General features: G+C 29.9%; 1 protein-coding gene across 2 annotated transcripts in view; it reads right to left on the bottom strand.

The window, feature by feature from the left end:
- Positions 1-13,151, bottom strand: part of LOC139499100 (sex peptide receptor-like) — a 58,013-nt gene that overhangs the window by 18,954 nt on the left and 25,908 nt on the right. The window contains exon 2 of one of the 2 annotated variants that reach the window (XM_071287791.1): positions 2,391-2,444. The exons of the other annotated variant lie outside the window; for it this stretch is intronic. The gene's annotated coding sequence lies outside the window, so the exon portion shown is untranslated. The remainder of the gene's footprint in view (positions 1-2,390; positions 2,445-13,151) is intronic. 2 annotated transcript variants of the gene reach the window in all.

Below are 13,151 nucleotides of genomic sequence, written 5' to 3' on the forward strand. Positions count from 1 at the left end.
TACTGACAGTTGGTCTTTAGCTGTTTTATCATTTTGAAATAGTTAACATTTTGTCGTGTCGAGACCTTTCATAGCCGAATTGAAGTATGACTTTTATGCATTGTAAAGGACCAAATGTGACTTATAGTTGCTTGCATCCACGTAAATTGGTTAGTAACTGTCTCATTATGGCAACTATGACACATTCCCTATTTTATAAAAAGAAATGAAGTCGAGATAGTTTGAATGTATATGCAGTAAATGCATCATACATTATAATCCTAGCAAGTACATGTACATTCGAAGTCGTAATTATATGTGCATGTATCATAAATAATGACGAACCACATATATAAAGTATCAAGAGCAAATCTGAAATTGTATGCATACAAGAAAGTAAACAATTGTCATTTCGAGCTATAAAAAAAATACAGACGGCGGCTATACGAAATTATTCACTCAAAATAGAAATTTGAAATGTCCACTGAATAAGTATACATCTTTATGTAACTATGCTATGATAAAGTTGAAAAAAACGTTGTATGTCGACCAATGGAATAATTACATGAGTACAGAGAAAAGTACACAATAATTCCAGAAACACAATTTTACCAAAAAATGTCACATAATAGAGCTACAAGTATTACAATAATAAAATCTGTCATAACATAAAATGGAAGTTAGCTAAAACTATTTTGCTGATACAAACATCATTTTTTAACTCTGTGTAGGTTCAGAAGAAGAGTATAGTAATGTTGAGTTAGTCGACTCATAGATATAAAACAGACTAGCGACTTTGAGATGAAGAACATCATTAAAAGCACTGTTCCTGTGCATTTTGTGTGTTTTGCTCTGCAGATACCCATTTTGTATCATGAATGGATACCCCATATCCTCTATTTTCTATTAAGATCAGAGCCAAAACAATCGGAATTAAATGAACTATAGACGAAGCGAGACTAGATGTGTAGACATAAAAGCATCACTGCTATATATGCATCACCTTGACGTGATTTTTATAGACGCACACAGCAGAAGGTATCAATGCTGGGAACATGATAAACTGATCAGGTCAGATGGACATAAATTGATTATGATATATGATAGAGTTGAAATGTTGAAAAACGCAACTTCATAACTTGTCTTTAAGTAGTTGCATGTACGTTAGTAAAATCTCCATAATAAGAAGAGGTCCGGTTATATCTAGATAACTTAAATACATAATAATTGGTAGTTGACAATAGGATAACTAATATCGTCGCATCAGTCGTAATGTAAAGTTTTGAAAATGCGAGTTTCAGAACATGTAAGCTAGCAGTTATAATAGCTAGTGCTATAGAAATACACATTGCTTGGTGTAATCTTAACCAGATATTAAAATATTTTTACTAATGCCTGATACTTTAAACATTTTTCTCAACCAATATGTATGTTGTTTGCCGTGGAAAACTTTTTCCATTTCTTACTTTCACATTCGGTTAGGTGTAGGTAAGCGAAAAAAATACCAATTGTTTATGAAATTGCTTTAGTCTAAGGGTTTGGTAAAACACAGTTATCTATTTTCTATTTACTATAGGTTTTATTTTTTTTATTAATTTTTTCGCTTGTTATCTTCACCCTCTTTCCTGAGGTTAAGATTTAATACGAAATTCTAGAGCTTGTGTTTATTTCATTCAGGTTTTTCTTTAGTGGATATTTCTTTACAATGTTGTTTCTTAACCAAGGGTGTTTAAAAGTAAACCTTAATGTAAATGGGCATATGTAATGTTAAATTATACGTAATCATCAGTTACTTTGTCTGAAAATACAAAATTAAAAAGGATCTTCGAAAGCCGACATTATTTCCCTCTTAGTAGCGGAATATTCATATTACAGAATTAAATGATGTCTGTCTCACAGAATCAAATGAACAAACATTTGTAATTCTAATTTGAAAATCGTGAAGATATTGTAACATACTTTCTGTAAAAAAATCTATAGACTGAGTACAATATATAAATATTATATGATTTAATGTTTTATATATTTGATACATATTCAAAATTTCAGACTATGCATGTACGAAAATGAGGATAGTCATGTTTCTCTATATGAAATATATACTGTTAATACTAAACTAAAAGAACTGTCTGGTATACTGTTAATACGAGTCTTATCATATAGTAAATACGATTCTTGTTTTAAATAATCCTAAAAGAAAATTTTATTGTTTTCACTTTTTTAAAAATGTGTCCCATGATATTTTTAAAATGTATATTAACAAAAATTAAAGCATTCGATACCTAGAGAAGGACGTTTTGTTCGTGTACAATCACTTTTTTCAATCAGGCAATTAAATTATACAAAATTAGACGTCTTCAAAACCAAAACAAAACGCAGCTATTTTCTATATATATAATTTGTCAACTTACCCATGATAATTTTACTCAAAGTCCGTATGATATAATTTCAAATTTCCTACCAACCTGTAGAATAAAATAGCACTATAATAAGCTGAACATTCCTCCAATACAAATAAGTGTCTGAAAATTTGATGCAAATCTTTAATAATTAGTCCCTTTTAATTAATGAAAGCCTATACTGAATAGCAATAAGTACGGATCTCCGATAGTATTTATACTTGTTTGGACAATAGAGAAATGAGCACTAAATAGCGATAAGTACAGATCTGCTATACGATAGTATTTATACCTGTTTGAACAGTAAAAGAATAAGCATGTACAGATCTGCTATACGATAGTATTTATACCTGTTTGAGCAGTAAACAAAAAAGCATGTACAGATCTGCTATACGATAGTATTTATACCTGTTTGAGCAGTAAACAAATAAACATCTGATCTAGATATTGTCAACAATGATCCACCAATAATCGATCATACATTATTTGTTACAAAGTTTCTTTTCTGTCGAGTTTGCTTTTATAGTAATTACAACATGCAAAGGGATGCTAAGCTATTTAAACTTTCTTTGTCTTTATTCATATTATTCTTTTTGCTATCTTTTATAACTTTGGAATAATAAAATAGATGCACATTCTCTTAAATACAACAACTATTTTGAGAAAATACAGTTAATTTAAAAGATGGAAACATAAATGTCGAATTATATTGAATGGCATGTCTATTAGTTAAAAGTGATTTAAATTGTTTTTGACCATGGATGCATTATGAAGGCGGTAATACGTTTGCTTGTGTAGGAAGAGTAAGACAAGCTGTAGTTCCGTCCTTTTAACGTTTGATATACGAAGCATAAAAAAATGATTATACTTTAAGAATGACAATATCGGGAAAAAATGTACGATCAATTAAATATAAAAAAAAAAAACTTTCATGGACAGACAAAGTCAAAGCGATGGATAAAATTAGTATAGGGCGTTAAACTTTACAAGATATAATCTAATGTTGTTGGTTCAAAATGCGCGAGTGTACCTGTTTAAACTGCATCAGCATTGTTAATGGAGAAATTGGTTTCTTAACAGAAGAAAATCCTGTTATATGTCTTTTGTGTTTTCCTATCATCTGTCTTATCTGCTTGGACATGTTGTTAAGTCGCCTACGTATAAGCTTATTAACAAAATAATACCGGCTTTCATATGGGTCCAAATAATAAATGAAATAATCACACGAATTTACTTAAAAAGACTCAACAACAAAAAGTTCATTCGGAAATAGTTTAGGATAATCTTCATTAAGTGGTTTGTAATTCCCTCGTGTCAGAAAAGAGTACGGAATGTTTATAGTTTAATGCACGATTTCCTATTGAATTCATTTTATCAAAGCTTATAGAAAATTTGTTGCAGTCCTTTAATTTCTTCTTTCAGTAGTCCTTTGATGTTTTAACTTTATACAATTTTTTCTATGATGTAAAATAATAATATGGTCACCGACTGCGTTATTATGGTATACGTCTATCAAAGTTGTGAACTAGGTGAAAATATACCAAGACATGTCGAACTCAACGTCATCGAGAAAGAAACAGATTATACCACTGCTTCCAGTGTAATACGATATTTATCCACTGGAGACAGTTAAATTTTCAAATTTAAAACGCGAGGCTCGCCGAGCTTTTTAAATATTTAAAATTTAACCGTCGAGAGTGGATAAATATCGTATTACACGAGATTTGGTGGTGGAATCTGTTTTTCTAATGATTTTCAAACAATCCACAGGCAAACTTATTCCTTCGCGACTGATCTGCAAAAAGATGTGTTATTTCTATGTGACGTCATCACGCATGGTCGCCTTTTTTCGTGCCGTCGCAATAAGAAATTCAGAGGAAAACAAGAAAATTCGACGTCATAATCGGATTTTAACCAATGAAGAACTGAGATCAAAAGAACAACACGTTGATTAAAATTTTTATACAATGAGTGCAGAAAGTGATAAATTGACGAAGAATTAGAGAAATATATATAACGTAAAACGTCAATTTGTAACGGGTTTCTCTACCTACAAGGTAATGGATTGCTTTGGTTTTAATAAACAAAAAACGGAGTTTGCGACCATATGATTATTTCATTTCATCAATATAGTTTAGAAAGATCTATGAGGGTAAAAAAAAATTAAAAATATGTTTTAAAGTAAAATCCTGAATGTTTTCGTCGATTTCATGTTCTTCCTATACAAATATTCGCCTGTTTTGAAAGAATGCAATCAGTAATATTTTAGAAAATCAAAAGAGAAAACTGAATTACATATCCGATTTTGGGATATAATTCAACGAGCCCAAATTATATACAAAATTATACTAAAATCTGCCACATAGCCCGTGTACATAAAAAGTGATGAGATGTAATGTTTGAGCTCGTTTAGGGTCTGTCAAAAATGTACTCCCTGTTTCCCGATACTTTGTATAAAAATTAGAGTATGTTTAGCACGACAACGCGTGAAATTGTGTTCTGTTTTGCCTGTCAGAAGTCAGTGGTTGTTTAGAAAGAAAGAGATTGGGTGTCAGTCTACATCCTCTTTTTTCATACATTCTTAGAATTCTAGGTATTCATCTTATCTCTAATCAATAATTACACTTTTAAAATGTTGCATATCTTGAATATGTAAAGACGAAAACTCTTATCTTTCCAAACATGAAATTTTTCTACAATTTATGGTTTTGAATCGTAATGCTTTACATACTGGATTTTCATCTTTTGTATAGTCATAGCGCGATATGCTTTGGATTTGATTAAACATGAAAGAAAACAAAATTGTGTATGCAATATAGATATAAAGACAAGAAGATTTTTTTTTCATATTTCATACTCAGAAGTATGTTCAATATCATGGCTTTTGTAATTTAATATTTCTTTTGTATGCACTGTTTACTAGCCTAATGCTATTTATTATTTATTTTCACTTTCTTTAACAAAACAAGAAGATATCATTTGAGCAAGAAATGTTAATTTTGTTCCAACATGACGTTGTTCTCTCTTCTTTTGATATAGAAATACTAATATATCGTGTGGTAGTATTGCTAATGAGACATCTAACCACAAAAAAAAAAAAAATGATGTAAAACACATAAGACCGCCTATAAATATTGGAACTTAGCAAAACTATGCCGTACTGTAAGCTATAGAGAGTCCCAGGATGAAAACTTTTTAACAGTTCTAAAGAAACGACCTGGATTATACAACAGACAACAAATGAAAAACGATACTCTGCTGATAACCAGTATATAAAATATACTTCTGAAACTAATTATTTTGGTCCATTTGATGTGTTACTTGTTTAAGTCGCCAGCGACGAAAGTTGCAAAAGTTAAACATGATATTCATAGATTCCATCCACGCCATCAATAATATTTTCAACCCTTATAAATAAAGGCAATCGTGAAACATGATATTCATAGATTCCATCCACGTCATCAATAATATTTTCAAACCTTATAAATAAAGGCAATCGTACAGAAATTACTTTATGGTCAAGAGATAACATGTGGGGCAAACTTTTGAATATAAAAAGATTTATATAAGAATATATTCCCTTATCATTCCTAGTTATCAATAATAGATGGTCATAGTATTTTTGCGGTTCACAATTCAAAAAAACTTAGAATGATGTTGTAATGATCATCATGTAATTTTGTTAAACCTCAAAAGAATATTACAAATTTTGGACAGAATTTTCTTGAAGATTAATAGCATCTGAAGAAAAAATCCAGAGATCAGAGAGAGGTACAGTCTGTGGTTAAAGACTTTAAAACTTGAATATCTTTGCCAAACCTTTAAAGGGTCAAGAGACCTGATCAATATCCAAAGCTATTAACAATTATTTCATATGCTAAGAAGATCATGCTTGGCATATTATTTAATCTACGCAATGCATCACAAAGTTTATGTTAGTGCTTAAAGAACTTGTAAGAGAGGTTTAGCGCTATAAAACCAGGTTTAATCCACCATTTTCTACATTTGAAAATGTCTGTACAAAGTCAGGAATATGACAGTTGTTGTCTATACGTTTGATATGTTTTATCATTTGATTTTGCCATTTGATTAAAGACTTTCCGTTTTGAATTTTCCTCGGAGTTCAGTATTTTTATGATTTTACTTTTTTATAAGAGCAAGTACACATAAAAAATGGTTCTAGTTTTAGTCGTATTTGGCACAACGTTTTGGAGTTTTGGGTCAGCAATGCTCTTTAACGTTGAACTTATTTGGCTTCTTTACTATTTTAATCTGAGCGTCACTGATGAGTCTGGTACCTTTAATAACTGTTACCATGTCTAAATGTTCTATTGTATTGTTTATTAGTGTATTTTTCTATCCTGAATGTTGTTGCATTTGTGTGTACTGTAGTCCTGTCATGTTATGTTGTCAATTTGGTGTTATATTTAACATTGCATAATAGCGCGAGGTTTGGTTAGCCGCAAAACCAGGTTCATCCCACCATTTTTGATCTAAAAATGTCCTGTACCAAGTTAGAGAAATTGGCAGTTGTTATCTTATAGTTCGTTTTTGTGTGTGTTGCATTGTTGTTTTTTTTTGTTACACTTCAGTGTTTCTGTTGTTTTTCTCGAGGTCTTATAGTTGATGTGTTTCCCTAGTTTTTAGTTTGTAACCCGGATTTGCTTTCTCTCAATCGAATTATGACTTTCGAACAGCAGTATACTACTGTTGCCTTTATTTCTTGACTGACAACATCACTTTGAGTATTCAGTAATACAAGCAGATTCCAATTTAAAGTCCAATTAAATGTACAACATAGTGAAGAACTATGTTATTAAAAGAAACTATTTATGTTTTGATAAATTCCCTCATTTATATGATAGAATCTGTAATGAATTCTACTTTTTTAAACAAAAAGAGGGATATTATCAATTCATGAACATTTTCAGTTAGTTAACAAAACTCCTAGATTCTCAGAGATTTGAAATAAAGGCAGATACTTAACCAATTCACTGTTACATATACACAGCGTTGTTACATATATATATAAAAAAAAGATCAATCGATTATCGTGAGTGAATAGATATAATGTTCATGATAGAAACGTACATTAGTATATTATCTTCGTGAACACAGACTATTAAAATAATCGTATATCAAATGTTAATCTATCAGGTGTTCCATTATTTAATAATTTTCCTATGATAACATAGAAATTAAAGCAAGGGATGTACTTAAAATTGTCTCTATATGAATAAAATGATCAATAGTTTGTATTTTACACAGAGGATATGAAATTAATTAATAACTTAAAATGTCACCTGCGAAGTGTTAAAACAACAATAACAAGTTAAATATATTACGTCATTCCGGTAATCAGACAAATCCCTAAGCTTAAGGTACATGTGGTTCCATATTTCTGTATTTAATATTTGATTGTTTTACTAGTTTGTTCTAGTTACGTCAGAATTATCATATCTGTGGTTGACGCAGTTGTCTTATCGCGTAATCTACTGAAATGAAGACGACCAAATTGACAAATCTCTTTATTTGCAATTAAACCAAACTAAATCATTCATGAAATTGTTTATCAGCTTTATCTTTCCTGTATCAATTTATCACTGAATATTGTCATTGAAGCGTATACAATCATGTCCATTGTTAGCTTACCCTTTCAACAAGGGAGACAGAACATATGGTTGTACGGTTAAAATGATCTATAAAATAAGAAATAAAACGAATTTTGAGCGGTCAGAATTGATAAATATGACAATGAGTAAAATCGTCCGCAATGGATCAGGTATTGATTGTTGCTTACTGAATGTCTAGTTGCAAATGTTTCATTTGTATAAAGGATGACATAACATGGGTTGCATTTGGGGTTTTCTTATTAATGTTCCTGGTCATTTGGGAATTTTGGGGCTGATTGCAGATTCCCATTGGATAGTCTTTGTGTCGATCTGACAAATTAAGCACTTTTCAATTTATTTTTATAGTTTGTTCTTATGTTGTACTGTTACCAGGTTAGATGAGGGTTTGTAGCGCCTTCAACCAAATTAAACCTCGCCACATTCTTTACGTGCCTCTCCAAAGTCAAGAGTCTGTAATTCAATAGTTGCGTTTGTTCCTGTATATAATGTTATTTTGTTTTTCGTTCATTATTTTGTACAAAATCAAGCCTGTTAGTTTCGTTTGAATTATTTTACGTTTGTCATTGTATAGCCTTTTATAACTAACTATGCGGTATGGTTCTTACTTATTTTTGATGGACATACGATAACTTATTGTCGAAATAATATATAAACACCTGAGCAAAATACATCTCTAATAGGGACACAAATTTTGATTTGCGATGGGTCGGTCACCTACGGACTCATCAATGAGCTTGAAATTCAAAACGATTTAAAAACTGTCTCTAGTTATCTTCATAGGAATTGAATTAAAAATAGTTTTAAAAACAGCAATATATATTCCATTAAATAGTTTGAAGGGTCATTGCTTTGCCATCCACCACTCTGTCGTCTCAGGTTTACATAAGACACATGAGACATTCCATCAATAGACAAAAAAAAGGTCTTATTTTACTCAAAATAAATAAAAAGATATCATTTGAGAAAAATATGTAAATTAGTTAATAATACTGATACTACAAACTATTTAAAGAAGTACATACTTCTGCATTGGTTATTTTTACTTCTTTTAAATACAAAGATAACAATGAAAGACAATGGTAACTGCTGTTTAATTGGAATGTTTTTGTTTGACTGAATGTTAATTAGATATTATATCCAGTTATTCACTGTTATCTTACATTTCACAATACATTGCCCACAATCTATATCTCCATTTCCTGATTAATCAAACAAAATGTTATTTTTGTAAATAGCTTTATGTTTGCTTTACCTACCAGTAATTACAACGACCGATTATATGTATTCATTTTTCATACGTATTATTTTGTGGCATTGAACGCCGATTTTATAGAAATTATGATACTCTTTCTTAATCGACTTTTATCTTTTCATTTTCTTAGTACATTTTAGGATTTCATTGGTTGCAAAAAAGAAGATTTAACTCGAGCACTAAAACAATATTTCAAGTCTGTTACATTTCTGTGGCCCGTCCTAAGAATACGATTGTATTTATTTCATATAGGAAACAATATTCACTAACTTAAAATTTGTTATATTTTATTATGAACATGTTAAGTATTATTTTCGACAATGCGCTCTACGTTTCCGGTCCGTAATTGGTCACTTAATTTTGAACATTGAAATTTTGATATTGTGAAAATGTACATTAAACTCCTAATACTATTTAAAGCTATCAAAAGTTTTATCTTTTCAAACATACTCCTTTATGAACAACCTGTTTAAATTTTTGGTTATCTACTTTGAATATGGATTGCTTAACATCAAGTGGCAACTATTTCATACATGTTCAGGATGACTGGTTAATTAGAGGTTGGTTGTTTGGAACCGTATGTTGCTCTCTAGATTATTTTACGTATACCACACTTTTCCTATTAATCATAGATATAAAAGTCAAAATTAGTTCTGAACTCGTTAATCAATATGTAGTATATCAAGATATTTGACTGTATCATTTTACAATTTTGATTTGACGACCATTTGGTTTCATGTAACAATTGTCTAAAATTTATTCAAAAATCTGTATCATTGAAACCTTACATGTTTACTATCTCATCGTGAAAATATAGTTGTTCATAACTAGTGATAATCATCTTTTAAACTACGAAAATGTAAACCTTTCTATTTAATGCGATAATTGTTTGTCGTTGGTCATAAGTCATAATGGATAAATATAATTATTCCACACAAACAGCTCGAGATCAACAATGTGATAGTCTAGATTATTGCTGCTGATCCCAGAACTTATTTATTGGGCTCTTGTTTATTCATTTTCTGTTAATAAACAAGGATTCCCTTTTATGCGTTATAATGAGTTATTGTAAACAAACTATTGTTTACACTTCAAGATGAAAACATGTAAAATCTGACCAAAGCATAAATTTATAGTAGTGTGACTTTAACATCTCTTTCATCATTGGAATGGTTATAGTAGTTTTCCCATGTTATCATGTTATCCAGTGCATTCTTGAAAGAAAAAGTATAAGCAATACTTGTATTTTGTTTTGCAACCATATCAACAGGAAATAATTGGTACTAATACTATTTATCAATTTTAGTTTGCTCTTGCACATTTTGATAGGACTCAGCAATAATGATTGTAAATAAACCAAGGATATAGGTAATCAAAACGGGTATCATGAATATGGACGAGCTAAATTTTGAAGTATAATAACACCAAGAAAAAATGCAGATAGATTGACTTCCTTTATAAGCTTGGCTGATTTGCTTACAACTCATTGAAACATTCAAATGGTATACAAATATCATTCTGACAAAGCCATGGTAAAAAATCAAAAAGAACAGTTAAAACAAAATTAAATTGCTTTATTTTGTTCAGACTTTAAAGATTTGTATTGACAATCGCATGTTGTTAGATAAACACTCATTTGATGATTTCTCTTTTTCAATAAAAGATATTTGCCATTGAACCGTTTCGACTGGTAAATGGTTTTAACGATGTGAAACTCATTACAGTAAGGAATAGAAAAACTTCTTATTTAGATATAGTTAAATAATTGAATGGCTCATTTTCCGAAATACAGAGATAGCCTACAGAATCATTTGACTTGCATCATTATTCTTATCAGTGAGTTGAAACAAAGTTTCCTGTCAAAAGAAACCCCTTCGGTCTCTGCTGTACGGTTAGTTGTCCTCTGCTTTTTTGTTTGGACTGATTACTTAGCTGTATACGAATAAACTGATTAAGACAAATTACAGGCAAACATATTACACGAATGGTAAAAGTGAATGTATATAGAACATATTCAGAAACAAATAATAATTCTGGAACTATTAGGGATTATTCTTCATCAACTAAGTCGTAAATCCTTTTTGTATAGAAAATATAAGACATGTTGTACTATTACTTCATCGATTTATTCTATATTGGATTAAAAACTAAATCAAGATTCTCACTTTTCCTCTATTTGCTCTTTCATTGTATAATTTCTGTTGATATACAAAATCACTTTGGTTACAGAACAAAACGGGTGTTTCCCATTAAAAGAATAGCTTTTTGGTAAAAGCATATAAGAACTTCTAGATAATTTTGTACTTTAGTCAGCTGAAGTTTAAAAATACAATGTTTTAGTTAGTTGAAAAATAAACCATGTGATAACTTGTTAACATCAAATATTGTATTGTATTGTATTTATATTTTACATTTATGGACCTTACGATTGTTCTCCCTTATAGACGGGCTGCGTCTTATTGGTTAAACCTTACTAGAGTTGATGCTTGGTGTCCCAAATTTCTCACTTTTTACTATTTACAAGTATCTATGATTTCAGAGATTCTCTTATTCGAGTCATCATACATATTTGACCCCAATGAAATTGACCAACTAAACATGTTTTCAATTGTTGTCTGCTCCTATCCGAGTTAATTGACATAAACTGTTTACAATATCAACTAATGGGTAATATATCAAATATACGAGCCATGAGTAGAGAACATTGCCCCCTGTTAGGACATGCAAATCATTAAGGTTATTTGTCATTATGATGATCTGTTTTGAACCTATTAAATCTTCTTTTCAACCTAAATGAAATAAATTATTAAAGTATAACTCCAAGCAAATCCCATTATTTAGATTGTCTCAATCGGTCATGGTTTCCGCAGTTATCCCGTAAAAAGGTTTAAAGTGTTTTAAGGAGAAATGTTTTACCGTATTGTTAATTGTATTTGATTAACTTATATATCCTCAATGAATGATACACAACTTGCAAATTAAATGTCGCGCCTAATGCAGAGCAGCTTGGTTAAAAATATTGATAATTGAGCACAACTAATAGTCTAGTCAAAATAGATGAAAAATGTGGCCAACCTAAAAAAAATGCAACAGAATTATTTTTGGTATTTTTCAATTCTAAAAGGCTTTCTTTGTAACATACTAAAAGTCTACCAAGAAATATGAGTGGGAACATGGATTTTTTGGGTGAAATATAGCAAAATTTGACAAAAATCGTGAAAAACTGGGAAAAGCTTGTTAAGCATCCATTTTTGATGATAATAATTTGAAATAAAAAGTTTTACAGCAGTTTATACAGTGTTTATAAAATGTAATAATAAAAAAATAGTTTTTTTTTATATAAACATGAAATTTTAGGTGAAAACATCCGATTTTTGTTGGAATTTGAGATTTACAAAGCGTGAATTGATTACAAACAGGACAGGAAAAAATATAAATATAGTAATAGAGATTCATTTGATAGTTCAAAAAAGACAAAAAACCTTTATTCTAATAATTCCAAAACTTTACAGCAATTCTTAATTTTGTAAATAGTGATTTTGGGGAGAATATAGCAAAATCATCAAAAAAATCATCAAAAACTGGAAAAACACCAATTTGGAATTTTAACTGTTTTTAAATTACTCCAAAAATAGCAAAATGCAAATCTTAATAGAATAGTAATCAGATCAAACAAAAGTAATAGTTAAACAAATTTAAAAATAATTGATTTTGGGTAAAAAAAGCTTTTGGCCCAAAATTGTCAAAAACTGGAAAAAAACCCTGATAAAATCATAGTTTTTCAGAAATCAATTAAGATGTTCGTGAAAATTAATTTATATCCTTTATATGAAAAAAGTGCAATGCTTAAATTCATACTAACTTAACCAGCAAGAGATGTTAAGGATG

The sequence above is a fragment of the Mytilus edulis genome, chromosome 1 (genome assembly GCF_963676685.1).
Source record: "Mytilus edulis chromosome 1, xbMytEdul2.2, whole genome shotgun sequence".
Classification (NCBI taxonomy): domain Eukaryota; kingdom Metazoa; phylum Mollusca; class Bivalvia; order Mytilida; family Mytilidae; genus Mytilus; species Mytilus edulis.